The sequence below is a fragment of the Scatophagus argus genome, chromosome 18 (genome assembly GCF_020382885.2).
Source record: "Scatophagus argus isolate fScaArg1 chromosome 18, fScaArg1.pri, whole genome shotgun sequence".
Classification (NCBI taxonomy): domain Eukaryota; kingdom Metazoa; phylum Chordata; class Actinopteri; family Scatophagidae; genus Scatophagus; species Scatophagus argus.
Genome location: NC_058510.1, coordinates 15,305,531 through 15,331,415, shown reverse-complemented (window position 1 = coordinate 15,331,415; position 25,885 = coordinate 15,305,531). Strand labels below are relative to the sequence as shown.

Sequence of the window (25,885 nt, the reverse complement as noted above, 5' to 3'; positions counted from 1 at the left end):
AAAGCTGAAGGCACAAGGAGGAGGTTTTCCTTTACTTAAAGTGAGCAAGTGAGTGTGTTGGATTATAAATATCCAGCTATTCACCTTTGTTTATTTCTTTTTTTAAGCAGATAATGGCAAATCTATACTATCTTTCAATGTAAACAGGTTCAGCTTCAGCTTTTGATGTGAAGAATGAATAATTCAGAGTAGACACTGATTTAATCTCTATATGGAAGATAGAAGAAAACCATTACATCTGGTAAAAGAAAAAAAATGTGTGTTTGATACATTGTAAGTGTTTGTGCATGTGTGTGTCTTTTGTCCAGGGCCACCTAATGGACAACATAAGCCAGAACACCTCTAAACAGGGCATGACAGCACCCAGGCCACAGTATGCTATTTATGGGCCACATGCACTGTGCTAATTCACCTTTCTCATGTTTGTCTCCTGTTAGCAGTCCTTCAAACCAATTAACACCTAGACAACCATTCAGGTCTGATTCCAAACAGCTGGATGCAATTAGAAGAAGGAAACATAGCCACTTAAAGCAGGAAGGGGATTTAAGACACTGGGCTGGGAATTGAGACTACTGCTGGTTAGCTTAATAATTGGGAGGTGGACAGTGCTCACAGATAATTGTGAGTAAAAATCAAGGGTAAGCCAAATACAGAACAATACCTTCACCGTATTCAAACTTGGTAAAATCTTTGGCCCAAACTTTGAAATTATGTGGGTAAAGTTGTACTGAAATAGTTCTGAATGAATAAATATTGGAGGTACAATTCTCCTGCATGTTTGTTTTGTGAACATATTATCTTTAAGGGTCTCATGGGAAAAAACGGCGAAAGCGGCACTGCACTCTGATCTGCAATGGCTCCACCCAAACCAGATTATCACTATGTGGGACTGGCGCCAGCGGTTTTGGCTTGGCTCAGGTTCCCAGCGTTGCCCCCTTCAGCGAGGTTGTGTTAGGCGCACGTCACAACACTCATTAGCACCAAAACAAAGACAAGCCGCCGCTCGTATGTATCATGACCGCCGACCAAGATCTGAAAAAGTGTCCTGGAAATATTACAGTAGGCAACGCAGCGTGATCCTTTGTAGAATGCTTTGAAGGAAAAGTGCATTTTCACATGTGCGGTGAGTCTTTTATTTTTGTTGTTTTTTTTTTACTTCAAAAGCATTCCATTCTGTAAGGTAATGCAGACATATCGTGAAATTTTCCACACAAAAACACAGTTTGGTCTGAATGATCATATTATGGATGCACAGTAGTGCCATCCAGTGGTTAGAAGGAATGTTCTGCTACCAAGAGGTGACACGTTTGTTATCCGCCACATAAAACAATCCTTTAAGAACAACATACGAAGAAACCTCAGGAACACAGTAGATAAGGGATCCCTCTTCCAGCCATAGATGTACGCAGGAAATATGGATACCATATAGAAAGATGATGCCCCATCCATGAAAGATGTTCAGTGGGCATGTAAGTCAACATTACTTCTGAAGGCTTGCTCATGCTTCAGTTCGCTCCAGTCCAGCTGTTTGAGAGCTTAAATACAGAATTTTCGCTGGTGGTAGTAGCTGACTTCATATTGGTTTGTGGCACTCCTAAATTGGAAAAAATAATTCATTTATTCAGTTCTTCTCGTTGAAATACCTTTTCCATCCAATATGCTAAAATCACTTAACAGCCCAGCTCCATTCCTAACAGTCACCTACCAGCACAGTAACATGCAATAGATGTTGTATGTAAAGTGATAATGGCAGTAACATTACAGAGAAACGGAAAGGTGGTCAGATGGTAAGTAATAATTACATGTACAGTGCATAAACCTTAATCCCACGTAAATGTCTGTATTCTCATTACTTACAACAAGGAAGCAACATGAGATATTGAACTGGGCCACCCTTCCCATTTCCCTCTGTGGCCTATAAATTATTTATTCCAACCAGAGGCTCATACATACAGTTTAACTATAGGATGGACTAATGAGGGCTATTGATCGAATAATTGATTGCTTTATGCATAGACTAACTGACTGCCCCCTGATCCATTTGGGCAGCTCATTACTTAATATGCATTATTCAGAGCTAACCACTAACCAGTAGAGACTACAGTACCATCTGAGGAATGAATGTCAACATGAATATAATAGTAGAGTCACTGCCACATCATTTCAGTGCAGTGAATACAAACACCGTTGCAGAGCGGTAAGAGCAATCTGTCAATCAATGACACAAGTCCAGCAATTCTATATTTTTCCAATTCTCTCTCACCATGTTTTCAAACTATAAACCTTTATTTTGACATCTCTTATTCCCCACACCACTGTTATTTCTGAGTTGTTTTACCCAGTTGCTTTAACCAACACTGACTATTCATGCCCTTTTAATCCCGTAGAGATTGACAGATCTAGCTACTTTGCCTTTCAAATAGGAGACTACAGTATGTTTGGCTTGCATCCTACAGAGGCATCAAATAATGTGCTCTTTGAGTTTTTCCCACAGATTTAGAGGTGAACCACAACACAGCCTTCTCCTCTTCTCCTCGTCTGGTAACAAAACCCAAGAAAAACCCCTCTAGAGAGTGTTTTACAAGAAGTAAATTACTGAACACCCACACACTGACTCTGACCTGTACTTGCTTTCTGGCTCTATGAGGGTTTGGTTGCAACACAGCTGGCTGGAACACAACTAGAACCTCCCTGTGAGTGATGGTTCAAGAAACACTGGAAATGCAATGAAAATGTTGCTCTTTTACTGTAAATCTGTGATTTGAGCACACCACAATGCAGTCTGCTGTCCAACTGAATAACAAGCCAGGGGTTATGAACTGATTCCCTGGTCTACTTTATCCTTTTTCTATTTTCTGGGGTGCTATCAGACATGTTTCCATTCCAGAGTAAACCATGTGCACTGACCATTTGAGAGAGATGACAGGAGTGGGATGCCCTCCTGCTTTCCTTTTCAATAAAACAGCACTTTGAGGTCTCTCTGAGATCTGTTTCTAAGAACTATAGAAATACAGGATGAAGAGGGAGGAAGAGTAGGAGGGTAAAAGAGAAAATGTGACTGAGATGACATACCATGGAGAATAGAGGGGTCTCCAGAGGAGGTTGAGGCTGAAAGCAACCAAATCGACTTCCTGGAAAAGCAACAGCAGTGGTGCGTACTGTGTGTGGACTGGGTCAACAGGGGCTAACTAGGCAGGGTCGTCTCGGGGTCATCACAGTGTGGGCAGTTCAACTTTCGCTTCTTGGCTTGGCCTTCGTTTTCCATTAAAGCTAACTTGACTTTAGCTGAGTCTGACACCGTGACTCACTGTAGAATCTGGTTCTCTTTTAGTCCACTTTTTTGTCAACAGTGGCACTGTAAGAAAATAGTATAAGAGTGATGCTGCTTGAGCTAATCTACTAAAATGAATGTGTTCATATGCAGTGCAATGACAATATTGAAAAAACGTCAAGAGCCCCTTTCCTTGATTTTGGGCCCACTATAGCTAAGGAAAGACAAGGAAAGAATGACAATCTAATACAAGCATGCTCACTTGTCTCACTTACTGCATGTTTCACAACAGCAGTGCATCATGGCATGACAGTGCTTATGTATCTCAGGCAAATTATTTATATAACTCATGGAAGAATGTGGAGCTAAAATTGCCCATCAACCTGGGAAAAATATAAAGTAGAGAAGACATTTCTTCACTGCCATGCTAGCAAAAAAGTAGACAAAAAATGACAAAACACAAACATACAGTACAAGCAAAAAAATAAATAAAGGGCAGTGAAGCGGACTCTACGGCACAAGAGGATGCTGCAGAGAGAAACTCCAGAACCCACCCACCCTCCCTTACCCTCACCCCCAACAGCTGGATACTTGGATCTCCTACATGTGGGGACAAACTCACACAACATTGCTGGGGTCATGGGAATGTGTTTGCTTGCCCTTTAGGTGATTCCACTGGGACAGAGTTAAATGCCTCCATTCATTGACAATTCACATTCTTTCTTCTAATTAAAGAAAAGCAGAACGTGGTCCAGGTTTATGATCTATTTATTTGGCCTACGTGCTCCATACAAACATTTGCCCATTGATAATAGCAATTGGCCAGCAAAATGGCAGCGATAGAATGGCAAATGGCAGCACAAGAAACATCGCCTAACCAAGCTCCCGCTACTCATGTCTTTTGCCCATTGTCCCAGGGTCAATGCTGGTTTCCTGCCAGTCCCTTACCATTTCAGCTGATACACATAGAAACAGACACACAGGACACAACAAGCACCTGGAACCATTCCCATGTACCGGTGTCATTAATGAGCCAGGTTATCCACGGTCCTCCAGGGTCGGCTTGGACGGCAGGTCAGGGTTTGTCTGTAATGGGGCTTTGTAAGTGCCAGGGCACCAGAGCTGTGAATCCCCCAGAGAGGCATCAGTCTGAAGGGCCCAGGACTCTAATTGGGGAAGCCCATGTACATAAATGACAGATTATGACCTATAAATGAGAATTTATGTGACCATTAGACGTGCCAGGTGATCCCGGCAGAGATGGAGAAGGAGCTCATTAGCTATGCATTCAGAATGCCTGGCTCTGCCTAATTAGCTTGATGATATGCAGGCTACATTTTCTTGTTTTCCCACTCTCAAAAATTTCAGTCTTCTTATTTAGGCACTTTCAGGCACAATTAGAGGGTAATCTGAATTGTTTGTGTTTTAAATGCAGTTAGGTGTGAAAGCAAAAAACAAGGCATAAGCAGCAGCTACGAAAACCATTATTCCTTCATTCTAACCTGTTATTCTTGTGTGACACCAATACAACTTCAGCAGCTTTATGAGACAAGCCTCCCTTGTCATCATGAGAGTGGATGAAGGGAATATTTGCTCAATATTAAAAAAGCTTTGATTTGATATATCCGCAGGGAAGGGATGTGTCTAGAAAAACGTCAAAATCAATGCGCTTGTCCGAAGGTCTTCAGCTGAACGGTAATATCTGGGAGATTGATCGGTGTGATTAGGGATTTGACGGCAGACTCAAATATTTGCACATGAAGTGGCAGTATTAGTGCTGTAATATTGAGTGGTGGTGGTGGTGGAAAGGGGGTGTCAAGGGAAAAGATGAAGACAGTCTGGAGAGAGAGGGTTATAAAGACACAGAGATGGGTGAGACTGTGTGATTGCTTGGAGCCTTTTTTTAAAACCAAATAATTATCTATTATTAGAGTCCATGCGTTGGTAATTATAGACTATTGTGCTGTCAAGCTAAACAACTATCTAATATCATTTCATCATAAAGAATGTCAGTATGACTTGTGAATATATATGTACATATATATATTGTTTGTTTTTAATGAATTGCATATTGCTTCGGCAATATTGCTTGTGATTGGCGAGCACGCCTATAAAGTTAATGAATTGAGCACAATTGAATTGAGAGATGTAGCCTGTGCTCACTGAGTTGTGTTACGGCAGGCCAACACAGGGAGATTCAGCACAGTGAATGTGTGTGCGTGCGTGTCTGTTTGTTTGTGTGTGCGTGAGAGAGAGAGAGAGAGAGAGAGAGACAGAGGAGAGTATTTTTGATAAACCCCTTCATCTCTACTGGTTGTGCCTGTTTTGATCAGCTCACGTAAGTGTTGCGGGCTTTCCAAAAAAAAAGGAGCCCACAACAGAGCCCATATATTTTACACAATTAAGTGGTGATGACAGACAAAAGGTGAAGCAAAGTAGGCTTTTGAAAGAAGCTTCCATTCCTTTTTCTAGTTTCCATTTGTTCTTTGATCTTGTTTCCTTTGTGTTACGCTTTAGAAATGTTCAGAAGCGTAAAAAATGTGCTTTCCCCCATGGGGAAAATTACTCCAGATGTAGATGAAGAACAGATCATTTAAATCTGCTTCAATGACAATCAGCATAAAAAGTTCATGTCCACAAGTGGTTATAAGACATGCTCAAATGCCAAACATGACTGACAGGAGACCTAAAAGTCATGTGTAGCCTACCATAGGAGGAGTCTAATCTAAATGCACACCAGAGGAGTGTTAATTCAAGTTGTAAATGTAATGCAGCAAACTCAGATCTAGACAGGAGCAATGTAACGGTTATAATGCCAGGTGTACGGTGAGTCTTTTTTCATCTCCGCTGCTCTCTCTTTCTCTCGGCCTCCTCATGTTTCTCTCTTTCTTTAGCTAACAATGCCAGAGTGTTATTTCTCTTTGAGGAGGCTGCTTGAGTTCCCATCGGGCATGAGAGCGGCGGGGTGGAGATGGAAGCGGTGACCGTGCAAGACGGCGACATCGGGCTGCGCAAGCCTATTAGCGCACTTCACAGCTGGACCTCTACCCACCCTACCCCCACCCATCTCCCATTCACACACACACACACACACACACACACAATGGTCTTCAAGAGACCTACTTGAAGGCTGCTAGTCTGGAGGAGAAGAAGGAAAGAAAGATGGCGCTGGTCATCCTCGGAGCTGCCATTAAAAGCTTCTTAAAAGCTGCCTGGGAGGTTGGAGAAGCGGTGAGACACAGAATCCATCAATTAGAGGAAAATGAGATGGAAGAAGAGCGGTAGAAAAAGAGACAGAATGCAAAACAACAAACAGGGCAACCCAAATTTAATAGTGAGTGAACCAAAAAATTAATAAGATCTATTGTTACAGTAGGTCTGAACAACTGAGAAAAGGTTTCATTTCCAACAAAGGGGTTACAGAAATGTATAACAATACTTTGGAAGATTTTTACAGTGACGCTAAGTTTGCCTCTTTACACTTGATGAGCAAAGGAAATTAAAGGAACCAAGGGCAAAGGGAAAGAAAGTGACATTGACCAAGGTGAAAAAAAAGACAAAGGCACCTTTATCAGGCTGCTATTGCTATTAGCTCAGCAAAAGCAGCTCCTGCTTTATGTTTTATTGTTGTCTCCAAGGTGCTGTTCTAATTTAGAGTGAAAAGTGATACAGCTTTCACCCTGCTGGAAGGTACTTGAGGTGCCATAACACTGAAATACTTTGCATACGTTATAGCAGTCCTTTATTCGTTCTTTTCAATGATATTATCATACCTTTCACTCTTTCCTGCATATCATTACAGCAGCAACACTGGAGAGACTGTCAAATTATTTAATAAGAAGAGACTGAGGTTGTAAAACAAGCTGTTTAAGTGGCTCAGTAGTAAGGTAGTTAAGACTAAAGTAATTTAGTCTCTTAAAAATCCTTTATTCACTTCAGCTTTATGAGAGAGTGCATTTAAATCATTTTCTTGATCTTCTTAATTATCTTAAAATATGGAACATTAAATTCATTAACTCTATTGGTGTCCAGAATGTGTGTCCAGGTCCTTAAAACAGACATTTTTGAAATGTTTCTCTGTGGGGTCCTTTAAAGGGTCCTTTAAATCAGGAGCCTTTATTCAGGGACTGCTCACTCTCAACAAGTTAACACTAATGAATGTTTCCTATTGGATTCATTTTCAATTTTAACTTCATTTTCTGTAATGTTAGGTGCACTGCTTTTCACAGCAGTGCAAAGAGCCCCATATGAGTTCACTGATTGTTTGGTTGATTAATTGACTGATTGACTGATTGACCGATTGTTTGATTGATTGACAGATTGATTGATTAAATCTACATTCTAGCTTACTCAGTACAGATGCAAATCAGTTGTTAAAAAATTGTCCAATTTTTGGCTTTGCACAGCACATTAAAAATAGAAATATAATTATGATTAAGTGACATTGGTAAAGTACATTTGCTGTAGGCAATCATCGTTGTTAATTTACAATAAATCATTTTTTAGCATTTGCTGCTGTAAGTTCCTGACAGGGCTTTGTAGTGACTGATGAAATTCAGTTGATACTTAAATTTGAACCCACACACGTGCACGACTGGAAATACGTTCATCGATCACCCCGACCGACACGAGTTTCTTATGTAAAGGGACTGGAGGCTTTTATTTGGATTGTGCTGTGTAGAAGTGGGCAGTGGTGTCAGTGACACTTGCCTGATACGACTGGATTTTAATGCCTCTAAGCTCCTCAAGCTGTGTCAAAGTGCTATGCAGCTGTTAATGTGGCCATTGACTGCTGGCCAACAGTAGAATCTCCAGCAGCTTCTGTGAGGTCCATTTAGCATACAAACTGATGATGGAAAACAGCTAAAATGACTGTAGATGAGAAATTCCCAATGAATGTGTCCTCTGCTAAATAACTAGAATGTTACAACCTGCTACATGTTTTATTTATTTCCTTAGACATTTAATTTGTGTCTGTGTGGTTACTGTCAACAGACAAAACTACGACTGAGAGGATTGGCTTCCAAACTGACCCTTGAATAAAAGAGAGTCCTTCTTAGTGTTGTTATTAGTAACACCTGTGATTTTCCTGCTATGACAAGTCTGCTGTGAAACATGTCTACGCACATAGCATGAAAACTCAATCCAAGTCTCATTAGTTAAACCAGCGGTTAATTAGTTAAATCATAATTAGAATTAATTTAAACCAATGCAACAACTAATTCGACACTGATGCGATATTGGTAATATAAAACTTTAATTATAACTACTACTAATAACTACAATCTTGAATTTATGACACTGAAAATTGTTGTAGCAGTAGTAGAATCAGATGAAAGAAAATAATTTTAATGCCTAACCTGTTTTAGCTTGAAATCAGACCTGCTCCCAAAGTTACTGTCAGATAAGTAGATATCTGTAGATTGACTGACTTCTGTCCTACCTTTCTCCCATCAATCAATCAGCTTTGTGTTAAGACACCCCGCCCCCACCTGCCACCCCCAGAAGGAGGACAAGGCTACAGACAGGATGGTGCATCAATAGACGTGGTCTTATCTGCCTAGCAGTAATTGTTAGATGGCTGCTTTCACTCACTCAGTTCAGGCTGGCTACTGGATTCAAAGAGTATGTATGTTCTGAAATACAGTGCATGAGTCCTAAGAGTAAGGCCTATATAAGAAGTACCTGTAAGCTAGGATCATTTCATTTGCTTCCTGTGTACTACAGTGTCCAATCTCAAAGACAAATCAGGCCAAGCATCATAAAAATAACACATAAATCACGTCATTGTTGTACTTCAGATCAGCTTGGAAGAATCGCAGCAGCTGTTTTGATCTTTGTAGAAAAAAGTAGGATTTCAAGATTTAATGCCAGATGAAATGACCTGCGGAAATGAGCTTTGCAAAGAATAAGAAACAGAAGCTAGACAGAGTGGAGATTGTGTTGACTGTTGATTTATTTCTACAAGCTGAGAGATGAGACTGTTATTGCCTCTTGATCAAGAATTTCAAACTAAGAAGACACAGGTGACTGTTAAATGCAGAGAGAAACATGATGAAATCACCGAAACACAATGTGCCCTTCACTGGTCAGACCTTTTCCTGCAGCATGCAGCGTCAGGTACACAGTATGTCTGATCTTAGACAGATTTTTGTGTGTGTGTATATTTGTACACTTTTTAGCATATGTGCATACAACATGTACAGTGCACATCCGTATACATACACGCCTGTACATTCACTCTACACACTTGATGCATGAATACAATTCTAGTCTATGTGTGAATGTCTTACAATGTACTGTATGTATGAATATACATGTAACTGAGTGAGCATCTCATCTGAGGCTTAACAACTCCCTCCCCGCCATCCTATCTCGTGGCCTGTGCGGCCACTCCTCTCGTTCCCCCCACTGGGATCACTGTCTTCATGGAATCCTATTAGACAAGGCCTGCTTCCATCTGGATCTAGCACTGACAGCCCATTCATCAACATCGCTGTCTCACACCAAACACGCACGAGCACACACAGGACCCTTTATTGTGGAGCTAGACAGGCAAACACCCCATAATAATAAAACAGACACCCACCGGCAGGAAGGGATGAAATAGCATCTCCATGGTGAGAGCAAGAGAGGGCGGAAGGAGAAGACGGAGAAGAAAGACAGAAGCATTTGATCAAGTGGGGTTGAGCATGGGGTGTGTGTGCGTGATCTTTCTGCCCGCCCTCTCGATGTTCACAATGGCCGACTCTTGGAACAAACATACTAATGAAAGGGACTCGTGAGAGTAAGCAGCATGAAATAACTTACCTGGTGGATCAGAGAGACGCATACACATGGCAGGAAGCGGCAGCAAGGCACCGGGAGGAAAGACAAAGAGAGAGAGGCGGGTTAAAATCAACACAGGACCAGTGTGAGATAAGAGTGTGTCAGGCAAACACAATACAGCTGAATAAAACTCAGGGTTGTGTGAAAAGGGATTCAGCTAGCGAGGAGGTGGTAAATGAAAAGATGAATGAATCAAATCCAATCATACAACCAAACGCAGCTTCAGTCAGCGTGAGGTTGCTAAGCTGTATACCTAACAAATGTTGTGTTACTTCAATCTGGGTCAACCTAAAAAGTTTTAATGAGTTTATCCCCAAATATATCCCAAGATGCTGCTGTGTATGGGCCAAGCCTAGACACAGCACATCAGAAATCAATTTTCAATCTTGACTGACTCATGATCTTCAATATCTCATACGAGACAGAGCAGAAAGAGCACTTTCAGTAGTATTTATCACATACACGTGCATGCGCTCACAGATGCACGCACGCACACACACACACTGATCATCAGCAATACTATTGGCAGCAAAGCCATGAGAAACTGATGGAGAGGTTGTCTTGGAAACAGAGACTGGCATGGGTTATTATGAAGGAAGAAATGAAGGGTTAGGGGGGTGGAAGCCACAATGCAAAGATTTGCAGAGGTGTGGGCTTGTGTGTGTGTGTGTGTGTGTGTGTGTGTGTGTGTGTGTGTGCATGCGTGTGGTTATGGGGGTGATTATAGAGGTAGACAAAGTTCCATTCTCATACTGCCTCGACACTGCCTGCACTGTCAATAATTCACAGAAGACAAATGAATCAATAATTCATGCAAATATACAGACCTGCAGTTGAGACGAAGTTATTTTCTAAAGGCATGTATGGTGCTGCTTGATATACAATCAGCAATAATGCAGACAAAGAAACAGAGGAAACTGATGAAGGAGGAGGGAGTACGAACAGACAGAGACAGCCGTCCCCACACCCATCTGTTTCCCCTTTCGCCTCATTCTTCCCTCAGTCATCTGCCTTCAGTGGGTTCATAGCCCTGTTGTGATTGTTGATGACCTCCTTCACTCTGTCTCTCCATCCTTCCTCCTCCTTTCCCCTGTTTCTTCCTACCTATCCCCACCACCCACCCACCTTTACAAAGAAGAGAGGAGAGGATAGGAGAGGAGTATTAATCGCATTGTGATAGAACTGAGAATACACATGAGACCTGGAGTGAGTGTAAGATATTGTGTACAGTAGTAGGATAAGGATAGTAAGGATAGCATGGGGAAAAGGTAAATAAGTATCCAAAGGCCTAGCAGTGACGTCTGCAGTATTCAAAAATAAAATTGTGAACCACAGGAAAAGGACTCATGATTAAAAACAGAGTAATAGAAAAAGGAAATGAAAAAATGTATTATTAAATAAATAATTATTTATTTAAAATTATTTCACTGAAATATTGTCAAACCTTCCCTAATTTTATCTAAAAGTAGTAATTAGTGGCATTGAGCAGTTTGGTTACAGATTGCAACCAACCAAACACCCCAGTCTCACCTTCCCATACTTTGGTGGCTAAAAAATTTTAAAATGTGAAAAACGTGAACGGCCCTCTGCAAAGTCACATGGCGCACTCAAATCCACTCCCTCTGTAGCTATAAAAGACTGATTCTAAAGTAACAAAAACAACAACATTTAGTTTCAAATGACTGTACATGAAAGAAAACATAATTATGTTTTATAATAGTCCATTATATTCCAAATCCGCCCTGACATTCATCTAAATCCTACACATTGGACCTTAAACATCTACACTTTGAATAGTTTGACAGTGTAGAATAAATCAATTAATCTTACCAAAATACCATTTAATTTTCATGAAGAAATAACCCAATAAGATGACATTAAAATATATTTAATATCTGAATATTAATCTGAATTTGGACATCATTTTAGAAACAACCACAGTGCTCTTCAATGGCAACTTGTATTTCTGCAGATAGTAAACATGTTTAAAAAAAAGTGTATGCATATGCGTGTGTGTGTGTGTGCGGGGGGGGGGTGTTACATAGCAAATTGGAAATTATGCTAATGTCAGTGTGTCTCGAGGCATTTGCAGGATGTTTGCATGAGGGCAAGCTGCGCGATAGATAAGACTCCAGAAAACAGGGTTTTCCTCAGCTCTCCAAAGCCCTCAAGTCACACAGAGAGACGGCTGAAGAGGAGGGAGAGCGAAGACATAAAATCGCCGTTGTTGTTGTGCTTCTTTACATTCACCAGCTTTTTTTATCCAACCAATAAATAAAATTTTATTTATTCTTCTTTAGTCACAAATGGTGAAAGTAAGGATCCTGTTATGCAGCCCTTTCTGGGATATAAACATAATAGTTCAACAGACAGACATACAATAAAAAGTGATCTAATAAAAAAAACATTCACCCTGCTGATAATTTGATTTGCAAAGATTTGTTTTCCCCCATTTGACTCTTGCAAATCCCTTTTGTCATGGTCTGCATGGGATCATGATGCCAGGTTCAGTGCACACCAACACACTTACACACACATGCACAACATGGCCCTTATGACAGCTGGATAATGGCATTTGATAGGGCCATAGTAGCTCATCTCCAAATACGGCAGTATTTCATAGTGTGTACAACTACTGTGAAATGGGATGAATGGAGTACTGTGGCATGCTGTGTCACTCAGGGTAGCTGGGTTTGGTGTATATAATGAAGACAGCGAACCTGCTCCACACCTGGATCTGCAGGGATGACAGTCCTCTCCAAACAACAGCTTGACTTTGTCAGTCCATTGTTTTTTTTCACACTGTTTGCGACAAAATGACACAAAATCACACGCATGTCCGGATTCAATCTGCAATCACTCTGAGCAATCAGTAGAGAGTGGCGTTAAAGCCCTACGGGGAGCAATCTGGGCCATTTCCAAGCAGCATCTCCCACAGCCACATGTAGAAAAAAAAAGCTTTCCACAGAGGAGCTGAGCTCATTTTGAACACATAATTGTCCTCTTCTTCCCCTACAGCCTCACTACAATACAATCTGATTACACGGTGAAAGAAAACACAAAACAAAGGAAGAAGATGAAAAATGACATCCACAAATGATGAGGTCGCTGCAGGTCTGTACTGTGCCACACTTGGACTGGGGTTTGACGACTTTAAGCAAGCTGAGGAAAAGTGCAACTCTATAAAAACATAGTTTCTGTTCATTCCAGGTGAAATTGCATGTCACATCCGTTTGGGTTCCACTACGTAAAAGCATAAATTTTCATCCCCTGGTGTCAAAACTGCCGTAGCGGGAGCAGAGAAGTGCTAGGAACCTCACAAGGCCTAGCGCGGCTGTGACTGAAATCAGCCCATTTTCTGTGTATGACAGCTGCAGAATGAGACTGTTTCGGCTCAGTTACCGCACCAACGATCGGGTCCCCTGCTCCCAATGAGCAGATTTCATTGGCCTCTATTACTGGGTCAGGCTGCATGTGGCTGTGGCTGTGTGTGTTTGACTAGGCAATAAGCCTAGTGTCACTGTCACTCTCACTCTGTCTCTTGTCTTTTTTCTTTGTCTCTTCTTTTTTTTCCCCCTCAAGGGCAGCCTTGGAAAAACCATGAAACCCTCCAGAAGAGACAAGGATACAAGGAACCAGAATGTACAAGCAGAAGAACAGCACAGAGGGCTAACCTTTTAAATAAACTTCAAATATGAAAACCCTAACTTTGTGTATTGTTTGTTTAAAAATGTATTAATATAAAATACAAAGATATGTTCACAAATTAGAAAATTTTATTGCAAAGATTATGATAAAAATGAAAGCCCTTAGGCATCTCAGAGGGAATAATTGCTGTTGGCATGGCATCTTTAGGTCAATCTGAGCTGTGTGAGAGCGAAGTGAGACGGACTGCAGAGGACAGACAGTGCAGGGTTGGGCTAATGTGTGACGCTTAGAAGGCTGAAAGTTCAGCTCTCATACTGCCATGTGTATCATGCCGCCAGCTCTCATACTACATGCTTTTATGTGATTTTTCTGAGATATTGAAAGAGCAGGTCTTGCACCCATATACTGTAGCTGTGTGTAGTAAATGTATGTGAGACTGCACATCATTGCATCCTGGAGGGATTTTATTTAAATGAGCAAAGCAGTGCAGAAGTACTATACATCTTCCAGTCCTCAGTTACAGGAGTGAATCCTTTACACAGACAGACACAACATAGATTCACACAGACACACTAAAACACAAGCACACACATACAGATACAGCAGCACCTAAACACTCTGAACAAAATCATATATTCAGCCAGTTAAGTCACTTCAGTGGATCTTCAGTTTATCTCATCATAAACTCATCTTACCAGTCTAAAGAGCCATCACTTATCCTTACTGATCATTACAAACCTAACATGTCCTCGCAAAACACAAGCTGTCCAGACGACAAAAACATTTATGCACATAAACATTCTGTTTTATTCTTCTTACCTTGTCTGGAAACCTATGTTGGAAAGTTTTCCAAGTCTTACTGTCATTTTTCCACTCTCAGTGCACAAAACCACCTAGTGCCGCTTTAATGTTGGGTTAAGGGTGTCACCATAGTGCCACCATCAGCAATCAGAATGCATCCAGGCACACTGTCACTCTAATAAACCCAGTTATTGCTTGCCTGCTCACTAAATATGACAAGCGACACTGAGAGGCTCAACCTTTTCATTGTGTAAAATGTGCCACTTAAATAAACGAGCTGCGGTAATATTTCAAGTGCTTTTCTTATTCCATTCCATCCCCTCTGATCATCAGTCCTTGTCCAGCTCCATTAGAGCTGTTTCATATCTGAGAATAACAATATCTCAGTCACTGTGCGGCTCACCGTGCTGCCTCGGAGCTAATCAATCTACGGCTCGTCTCTCCATAGGTGGACTGATCGGCTGGCATTATTCTCCAGTCAATTACCTCCAGTGAGAGAGGCAGGGGGATGAATGACAATGGACGCTGATGAATGCCAGTCAGGGCTCAATTTAGCCAGCCAGGGGGCCCTCCCTAAGCTGGCAGAGAGACAATTGGGTCACCTAATAAGTATTTATATGAGGTCCCCAGCAGCGACCGGCTATTTGTTATGGAGAGGTTACTGCTGGAATGGACTGTTTACCTTTAATGTGGTCGTTTGCATAAAGACATAGCAGAAGGCCACAGTGTATGTGATAGATGCTTCTGCACACATGTGTGTAGATGCACATGTGAATGCATCTGTATTCTTAATCATCTTAAAACGATGTACTTATCTGCTGCCCTTAAGCAACATCAAGAGTCTATAGTGGCAATGAAATAACCATCAATAGTTATGGCTTGAATCTGAACTGCCTCATTTAAACTCCCAGTACAGACAAGTAGGTAGTAATAGTAAAACAGCTGGCCAAGGTATTTAACACATCATTATGATCGGTGCCCGTGTGCAAGCGTAAAGAAGCAGCCAAAAATGGAAGCTGGCAGGACAGATGTGAGGGTTTAAGGAATGGCAGGCCGCAGACGTCCTCTACTGTCCTACAGGATGATGAGAAAAACACTGCAGCACTTATTCCAGATGAAAAGAGAGGATGAGGAAACAGCAAAAGAAAGGGCAAGAGAGAGAGAGAGAGAGAGAGAGAGAGGAAGAGGAAGATCAGGAGAAAGAGGGAAAGACGTCATTCATGATTGCAGCCCCAAAACAACAGATTGTAGAGGATGACAGAAGATGAGTCCTGACAGAAGAGATGAAAAATCAGGAAAGGAAAGGGAAGGGGTGACAAAAATATCTTTATATTCAAGTAAAACGATGAAGTGTGGCTTATAGAAAACATAGAATGATGTACAGGATTTTCGAATTGCTGTGATTTTTGGTCAGATTTCCCCAGTACAATGTGCACTGCTTTGTTTGTTCCATTACATTTGGATTAGGTCTTGTAAAGTGAGGGCTGGTCTGAGCTTTAGTTGGCTTAGTTAATAAAATGAATTTAACCTAACTAAGGAAATACAGTGGAAGGGGTTTTCTGTTTGCTTAATATGGTTGTAAAATTTTAGGGCTCTTTTCCTAATGTATTGGGGTTCCTCAACTGATGTGAATGATTTCAGCACCTATTATGGTAAGTTTTCATTGTGTGAAAAGCTCTTTTTTTGCTTTCAGACCAAACCACACAACTGTTGCGATTCCCATGGGAACAAGATTAGCCAGCAGATATGAGTTGAGGCTTAAAACAAGAGGACCTTGTGGTGCAACGGTAGCGCGTCTGACTCCAGATCAGAAGGTTGCGTGTTCAAATCACGTCAGGGTCAAAGCTTTTCACGGTCAGTGTCAGCCTGGGTTGAAAAGCTCTGCGACAAGAAGATGAGTTTGCCTACACAGTGGCTGCATTTGCACTAAACCACAGAAAAAGAGCTTCGACAAACATGTTGCAAGACTCACACCCAAGTTCAATGAGCAAAACTAAAACATGTAAGAAATCTGAGCAGCATTACTACTCCTAAGCTTAAATATGTCAGTCTAGTTTACATCCATCACATTTCAGTAAAATAATACACCATCATGCTTCACTAAAATAATTTCCTATGAAAGGACAGAGGTCTGCACTTTTCTCTCGCTGTCTCTTCTCTTGTTTATGTCTGAGACACAAGGCCCTTCTGTGTGTCTTAACCCGCTAATCATTTTCACAGTCATATCTACCTGGCACTAAGGTGTCCGCTGTCCTGTAGATGTAATAACAGATGGCCATGACTGTCCAGAGCAGCTCCATTCCATCAGACAAATTACCGCTTGAGGCAAATGTTCTACACATTGGCAGGTTATTCAGTTACAACACCTAACCTCGAAAATCTTTTAGTATGCACGTGGCTTCCGCTCAACGTTTCTAAGGAGGCTTTGAGAGGCAGCTTTCTCGGCCCTAAGCTGGGCTCATATTCCAGCAGTTAATTGGGCCTGACGAGATGTACGTGCCTTCGGATCAGCCTTTTCTTTTTCCTCTTTCTCCGCTTCAAGTGGGCAGCTACTTGTGTTTTTCATCTCTTTCTTGTCCAGTGAAGCACTTTTTTTGGGGGGGGGTGGGGTTTCAAAGCAGGGTTCAAAGCAGGTTTCATGGTAACATTAGAACATTAGAGCAGTCCTCTTAGTACTTCCTCCTTTGTCTCCCGTTCCCTTTCCTCTCCCCCCGACTCAGAAAAGGTATAACCTGGCCTGACCCTGGGGCAGTCACATCCAACATGTTAACCTGTTGACCTCCCTTGACCCAATAAGGCACTTCCTGTGATCCACTACAAGGAAATTTGGTTAAAACATGTGTAAGAAAATAGGAGGACATTAGCTGAAAAGTCTGTTTTGCCTTCCTAAGGACTGTGTGTGTGAACAAGAGTGAGAGCATGTGTATCTAACAGTAACAAAAAAAAAAAAAAACATTACAAAGGGTGCATAGAGCTCATTCACACAGCTGGGCCCCATTCAGGACTGCCCTGCCAAACACCCGTGACGTGCCCTGAGCAGAGCAGCATCATGGGAAGTCTAAATTAAGCACAGGGCTGTGACACGGTCAGGGCACACTGCTGAACACTCGGTGTGTTCGGAGGAGTGAGAGACAGACGGAAAAAAACAGAGGTGAGGTCAGTGTTCTCTGCAAACATAACAGACTAAATTAAAACAGCTGAATGGGAGCTGTATGAATAAAAACATAACCAGAGCGCCGTAATTAAATTTAGTTAAATAATTAAACTTGCGCAGCGCTGGTGTTTGATTGACTTGAACATGAAACACCCACACTGCTTTCAGCTATTAAAAGAAGCACTGATGTCGGTCGGTGTATAAAAGCAGAGTGAGACCATTATAAAACCATAACAGAATGCGAGAACATCTTGAAATCTGTAATAGTCCAAAGCCGTGCCCAAATGTGTTATTCCAACATGTTACACTCTCGAAATTAATTCAATAAATCACATGAAACTAATGAGAGAGCAAGAAAAGCATATTTCATGACACGTCCAAATAGTTCTTAGTCTGTGGAATAACAGGGGAGAGGGGAGGGAAAGCCGTTCCCAGAACTGAAAACTCCCTGGATCTGGAATATGGGGCGTTGATATTTTCTTAAGTAGGCCTCGGGGATGGCTTTTGAAACCATGCTTGATGTAGGATTTTATTTGGCTTGGAATAAAAGCCCTCCCTGGGGTGCACCTCCTCCTATAGGCTGGTTAACCCCACCTGACACTCAAACACACTTAGACAGTCATACACACACACACACACACACACACAATACATTAAGTAGGTTATGATTCATTTTCTTTGTCATCGTCTGCCCATAAAACAAAGTCAACTGGAGCGAATGGAGGCTTTCCTCCACTCCTTTTTAGGCTGTGCACTAAATCATTCATGGCTATTAAACAGTACATGTGTGTATTTAAAATGTAGCACTCAGATGTGAACACACAAGCGCAGTAGACTGTGCCTTTGCATAATGTCATTCAAACTATAACCTGACATTTCCTCTGTATTGTTGCTTTTTAAATGGACCTGTAAATAACCGGGAGCACAATGAGTGTACTGCGGCCGTACGGTTAATGAATTCAATTAGTCAACGTCGGGCCGATTAAGAGGCCTGAAAAGAAGCATTGTCTCATCACAGATAGGAGAGGAGTGTGAGTGTGTGTGTGTGTGTGTTATAAAGAGAGCCAGAATCAATGGCTCTATCAGTCAGCCAGGCCGGGCCTCGCACTCTGAGCCTCTCGCTTCATTCATCACAGAGGACCAACCGACGGTCAGCTAGAGAATATATGCACAAGTGTGTGTGTGTGTGTTTCGTTTAGTAGGTGCGCATTTTTCTTTGGTATTGCGTGTCTTTGTGAGTGTTGGCATACCAGTGGCTCATTACAACTCTTTGTACCGACACACTGCGCTGCTCAAAGCCAGTAACATTGCCTCTTATCTCAACAGCAGGCTGAATGCTTTGAAACTGTCAAAGGCCTCATAGATGCTTTGTCAATTAAGAGTAACCTTTATTCTGAAGGATTCACATCCCACAAAAGCTTCCTGTCTGCCTTTACACTGTGTACAACAATAGCAATTGCACGGCACTTGTAGTTGTCAGATGCTGAGTTCAAACAGCGTGGTTAGGTTTTTTTCACAGCAGGCCCGATGGGGAATGGACCTTCTCTCTGAGATGTTTGAGTAAACAAACAAACAAACAAAGCAAACAAAAGAAAATGCCAGGCTAAACTCACAATACTCACACAGCGAAGGCCTGACGAGAAGGTGCCAAAAGACCACAAACAATAGAGCTCGTCAGCACCCCACTAAAGCTGACGGAGCCTCTTCACCAGGGGATGCTAAAAACTAAATATGTTTGAGGAAGTAATGCTAAGCATGCAGGATGAAATATTGTCTGCAGGGAATTTCCTTTGCTGAGGCAATTTGAATCTTTTTACAAGTGGTGGGAGAGAGAGCATTACTGAGCTCTGATATTAACACAGAGGAGAGTTTAAATAAATACAGTGCCTCTCATAAGAATTAAAAAGTCTTCTAACACCTTGCTGGAGTGAGAGAAGAAGCAGTCTTTGTTCCAGATTCAGAGTTAATAAGGCTTTTAATATAGGAGAGATTATTCATTTAAGGTGGAACGTGAGACTGTGGTGAGAGTGTACCTGTTAACTGCGCTTATCACGCTTTGAAAATCGTTACCACATGACATTTGTCAGTGTTTGTTTCAGTTCAGACAACATACTCTTCTTCCATGTCCCAGTGCAGAATAGGAAGAATAAGAAGAATAAGAAAAACATGTATTAAAGATTCAAAGGAGCTGTAATAGTCTTAATTCAGCCTCCCATATTTTTTTTCCTTTCATGCACCGATATAATGTTACAAAAGCAGGAGCCTGAATTTTCTACTTCTGTTTGCAACTTATTTTCATTATCAATTTATCTTACTATTGTCTAAATTAACTGATCAGTCATTTTGTCTATTTATGTAAGAAAATAGGGAGAAAAAGTGTCCATCCTAAAATTCCCCACAGTCAACATTGACAATTTCAAAAAAACAAAGAAATTTAATTTGCCATTAAAAAAGGCTTAAATAAACAAATATTTACATTTGACAAGTAAATATCAGTTAGTTTTTGGTAAATTTGCTTAATAGAAATATTAACAATTAACCACTGATCAAAGCAGTTGCCATTAATCTTATGTTGATGGTTTATTCAACAAATCATTTCAGCTCTAGAATTTTTATCCTTCAATTTGGCTGCATGAGCTCTGTGTGAGTCGCGTGAGGTAAAACAAGAATCTTGAATTCTGAATTAATAATGGTAAACAAAAGAGAGATGGTACAATGGCGGAGTCCTGGCTACAAACGTAGAGCAGATGTATGGAAGATCTTTCACACTAGCTGTCAGAGTATTCATCACGTGTGACTTGAGAGCATTCACTCAAGGTTTTCTGAGAGGATGATTTTGCTTTGATCTGCTGCCCATCCATCCACTCTTCTGACAGATGCTTCAGTTTACACTGAGCCAGGGAGCTATAGGCAGAGATGCTCCTATTGATGGGTCAGTTTGCAAAGGAGAGATGCATCAATTCTCCGTAAGTGGACACACTGAGCAGACAGGAAGTGTGCACTGATGCTGCATTATCTTTATCTAGACTTCTCCTATCACCCGCCGACCCCACCTCACACAAGCCCACTCAGGCCCCAGCCCAGTCCCTGATTACATCTGGCTTGTCATTGTGAGTGGCCAGCTCGGCTCCTCAAGGGCCCCTGCTGCCCTGTTGGAGCAAAGCAGGCAGGCCTCCCCCTGTATGCGCCCGTCCCCCACGCCCCACTATTCACCCATTCTCAGGACAAATTTAATTTGGAGGTGCAGAAGGCTGATAAAACCAGAAGACAGCATACAGAGCAGAGGGGGGAGGTAATTTGATACCTCCTCCTGCTCCCTGTCACCTCCACACACACACACATATACACATCTCCTCCTATCCTTTTCCTCCACCCAGCACCCCTACACCCTGCATCCCCAGACAAAGACATCTTTTTGTTCCCCCCTGTGCCATTTTTTGTCTGATCAGATGAATGACAGAAGGAAGAGAGCGGAGGATGAGCACCATCATGCTTCTGAGCTCAGATATGTTACCTGTGGAACTCTGTATCTGTGCTGGATGATGAAATGCCATTTACACTGGCTCTTTAGTCACATTGCCTTCTGTGAAAAATAAATCTATAAAGTAGAATTTCTTTCCTAGAAATGCATTAATTCTATTGTTTTCTATGTGAGTGAATTCAGATTTTTACAGATGGTGGCTTTTCGGTGGCAAAAAATCATTTCTCATTACACTCACACAGTTCTAGAATAATGCTGAAACAAAGAACCAATATATCCATTACTAAACTCAAAAAATTATACATGACCGCTAAATATTTGATATGGAAGTAAGTATGAAATAGAAAATACAAAATATTGGTTGGTTCTAGCTTTTCAGTGCTTTTCACTGTTTTATGTCATTTGAAATGTAAGATTTTGGGTTTTGGACTGCTGGTCAGACAATGACACTGAAGAAACTGGGCACTAAGAACTTGTGATGGATTTTTTCCATAATTTTCTGACATGCTATTGGCTGAATAATTCATAATTCATCAAAAAAAAAAAAAGACCAATGCATTATCAGTTTGATAGTGAGAGATTCTGAATGAACACAAAAAGAGGGATATTGTAACACCTGGCCACAGTTAAGCCCTAAGAGCTATGTCTCAAAGTGGCGTTGCGGGCCACTAAACGGTTGTTTCTTCAGGTTTTAAACTAACGTGAAGCATCAACTGAGCATTAACGGTGGCCCTGGTGGCTCGAACTGGGGCCACTAAGATGGGTAAGTACTCACAGATGCTGGCTACAGTCAGTCTGAGTTGTCTTTATTGAATTAGCCAGGGACTAGAGCGAGCAGTCTGGAGCTGGAGGTTTTCACAGGTCAGCGCTCTCCTCTAGCCCTGCAGCCACAAGGCCTCTGAGCCACCTGCAGCTGGGAGACAAAAGCTGAACCTCAACCTGAGACTGTGTGTGTGTCTGTGTGTGTGCGTGAGAGAGAGAGACAGAGAGACAGAGAAAGAGGGTTAATAAACTAGTCGACAGATGGGTTTCCTTGAAAAAAAAAAAAAGGGCATACTAACCAGAAACATGTCAGGATCTACACACTTTCTGCACACACGTGGAAAAACACCCATGCAAAGACAAAAGGGCAGGCAGGTGAGTTTCTGTGTAAGTGTGAGTCCAGGCTTGATATCACTGGCTGCCTGAACACACTGCCTTCTTTATATGACAGTGACAGGTGAAAGCTGCAATTATCACTGAGATTCGTGCACACACACACACACACACAAAGCTCAAGGCTCTCAAGACAGACTCCTACACACACACACACACATCACCAAGTCCCCAGTCACTCTGTGAAAAGTGCCTGTTTTCCCCTTAACACCAGTCAGATCATGTTACCATGCCAGCCCTCCTGATGAACCAACCTAAGGCGGTGAATGGGCACCAACCCCCCCAGCCCTAAAGTCCTGAGCACCCAGCTCATTTATTATTGAAGTTGACACAATTGGGGTGGGGGGATCATCCACTAATATCAAGACTCTCAATATAAAACACTCTTAAATAATTCAGGAAAGAAGTGCCCACCCCACATGGGCAAGTGGGGGATTTCTCACATGATGAGATCATGGTCCCTCAGACACAGGAGGGTGTGGGAGTGTGTCTGTGTGCTTATATCTGTGTGTGTACTTATATGTGTGTCTTCATAACCATGTGCCAAATGTCAACTGGAGGCCTGTGCATAAAAAAAGTCTGCATTATGGGATGTGCTGCCAGGGAAAGTGGCAGCACGGTGACCTCCCGCACTCCTCACTGCTAATCTCTCAAACCAACTTCAAAAAAAGCTGGTGGTGGTGGGGAGTGATACTTATCTGCATTCACGTAAACCTGAGGCGTCAGCATTTACTGTGATTGTGGGTTAAGCAAATTGCTAAGCATGATTGATTGTGTCTCATTGTTGGGATAATGTGTGATCTGTGACCGATTGATTGTGTCTCGCCGCACTGAATGGCTCATTTGAATATTAAAGACCTCCTAGTTGTGTTGCTATGAAATGTCACCAAATTGTTCCTACTTTTCAGATACAGATGATATGCGAGAAAAAAATTGAGTCTCATCAGCACCGCATAATAACAGGACAGCTTCGAGTGTGAGATGACACCCTAATTTATGGATCTCATTAGTTTTACCACCTCATCCAGTGACCAAAGCAGCCATTTTACATTTAGATAAACATCCATTCTGTTGTTGGAGGTCTCCCCTTCTGATGGTGGATTAAAATTATGTTGTTAATAGACTATTTGTTGCTAAACAGAGTGGACAAGTAAAGTGTGGCACTAAGGGAACAGGGTCATTAGCGTTTAGCTTTGCATGTTAAAGTCACGTGTTAATTCAGTATGATAATATATATTGTAATAATTGTACAACATCCAACAGTTCAAGGGACCACATCATTATCTTCAAAAAAGAGTATTCTATCAGTAGTTGTGGTGTTTGTGAGTGTTTGATAAACAGCACGACAATCTGTTTTTTTTTTCCTAGTGCAGTGCAAACACAACAGTCAGATGTTGGACAGCTACAGGTTGCACAGTTTCAGCACTGATGGAGACATCAGGGCTCATTTTCTGCCCTTCAGAGGAAGCCATTTGCTGCCATTCATTCCTGTAGTGGGTGAAAAACAACTTCCACACTGCAAATCAATCCATCACAGCAACCATCAAGCCCACATTTGGTCTGTTTTGTCGTTATCTCGGCGTGCTGAGTAGTGCATTTTCAGATCATTGTGCCCATTACATTAGTCTGCTTACTGTTCACATAACACAGACAGGACAAGATGGATTATTGACTCACAAACTTACATACCATATTTAGTCATTTATTTTTTTAGGTAAACTTTTTTTAACCAGGGCATGACACATCACATGCATTGCAAAATTGCTTTGAGAAACTAAGTGTAGACAGAAATGAATAGGATTTATCCGGAGGGCTGTAGTCTATCCCAGCATAAAAGGCAGGAAAGCAACTAACTTCATTTCGTCTGTAACAGAAATCATAAGTAGTGTGTAACAGAGGCTCAATAAACTACAGGCTGACTGCTCTTATAAAAGTGGAGTGTACATCTGTTAGGATGTACTCATCATATTCCCCAAAGACTTCCTGTGACTAATAAATTCTGAGACAGTTGATCAATTTCCTGCTCTTTAATGCAACACAGTGTGCACTGTTCTGAAAGATAAAACAATACAAAGCAGCTATTAATAACAGCTTATTCACGATGGGAACAACAGCATTCAGTGACTACAGGTATCCAACATCCAACATCCTGGCTAATGAAATAGCACAAACCGAGACCATCCAAGTCACAGCGAACACAGAAACTTAATCATTCATAAAATCAATGGCGACACACATAACGTGCAAACAGTAAGAAACTGTAAAATATAAACACAGAGAGACTATAGGCCTTGACAGATGACACATTTACACTAATATTTATATACAGGGTATTTGCCGAATGAAAGCAGTGCTAAATAAACATTGGAACTTACATTTTTTGGACACACACTTAGGAATATAACTGATGGATCAGCTGTGAAATGAAGAAGTACCTTAAACTTGGCAAACAACCTAAAGCTGTATCATGTACTGCTGAAACTATAAGTGTATAACTCCCATAAAGCTGGTAAGACTCTACTCAGCTGGCTCTTCTGGCTGGCCCCCAGTTCATCCTGTCCTGATTTATCTCTACACTTAACGCTAAAAAATTACAAGTTTTATTACAAGTTTTACAAGTCCAAAAATGACCATCACTGGTTTGCACTGCGGTGTGCTCGGTCCCATCAGTAGTCACGACCCTGAAAACGTGACAATATAACAAATGAGGATGCATCACCTGTACCTTTTGAAAAAGCTTTCCTTTTTCACTTGTCCTTAAAGTGAAAGTAACAGTGCAACAATATCACAAAAAACTATCAAACATGGACTGATGTGTACAGTCAGCTGCATGACCAAACAGCCAAACTTTAGCAGCCTTCAACACAGCCCATCAGGGGAAATCAGCCTCCCTTAGCTAATAAGCAGTAATGACCTGCTTCCCGACACGTCTCGGAGCCTCCCTTTGTGTCGGCATGGCGATGAGGACAAAACAGCGGAGCCAGCAGAAAGAAGCAGCGCCTGGGGTGGCCTAGTAATTACTGCTAATTGGTTTAACGTGGGGATGGATGGAAAGACGGATGAGAGAGTTGGTGAAGGGAAGGATGGAGTTCTCCCTCTAAATCCTTCTATAGCTTGTATGGTGTGATAAGGTGTATTATCAGGGCTTTCTATCAGTAGCATGAGCTCATGTAGAAGAGTGGGGAGAGGAGCTTAGATAATCAGGGCGGCGACAACATAAGCAGTCTGGTAAACAAGCAATGGCTCGAACATACATGCATACAAAACCAGGAATTATGAAAACAAACGACAAACAAACAACTGCCACTGGTGCACATGTTACAACAAGGACATGAAGAACAGGTAGAAAAGTAAAACAAACAAAAAAAACACACAAAACGAAAAAAAACAAGGTATCAAAAGTACAGACAGAAGTGTGTATACAGTGAGAATATACAGACTGTAAAACACACACACACACTCAGATTACACAAAGCCTGAGGGGAGCTGCTCACCCAGATAAGACAGGCAGTCTGAGGGCCATTTACAGCCATTTGATGCATAGCAA

At 41.6% G+C, this 25,885-nt stretch overlaps 1 protein-coding gene and 1 non-coding gene across 5 annotated transcripts in view; one reads left to right on the top strand and one right to left on the bottom strand.

Moving 5' to 3' along the window:
* The window catches only part of LOC124049562 (partitioning defective 3 homolog), a 314,519-nt gene that overhangs the window by 231,619 nt on the left and 57,015 nt on the right, over positions 1-25,885 (bottom strand). The window lies entirely within an intron of this gene.
* Positions 16,319-16,390, top strand: trnaw-cca. The gene has a single exon. It is a non-coding gene; the product is annotated as a tRNA-Trp (tRNA).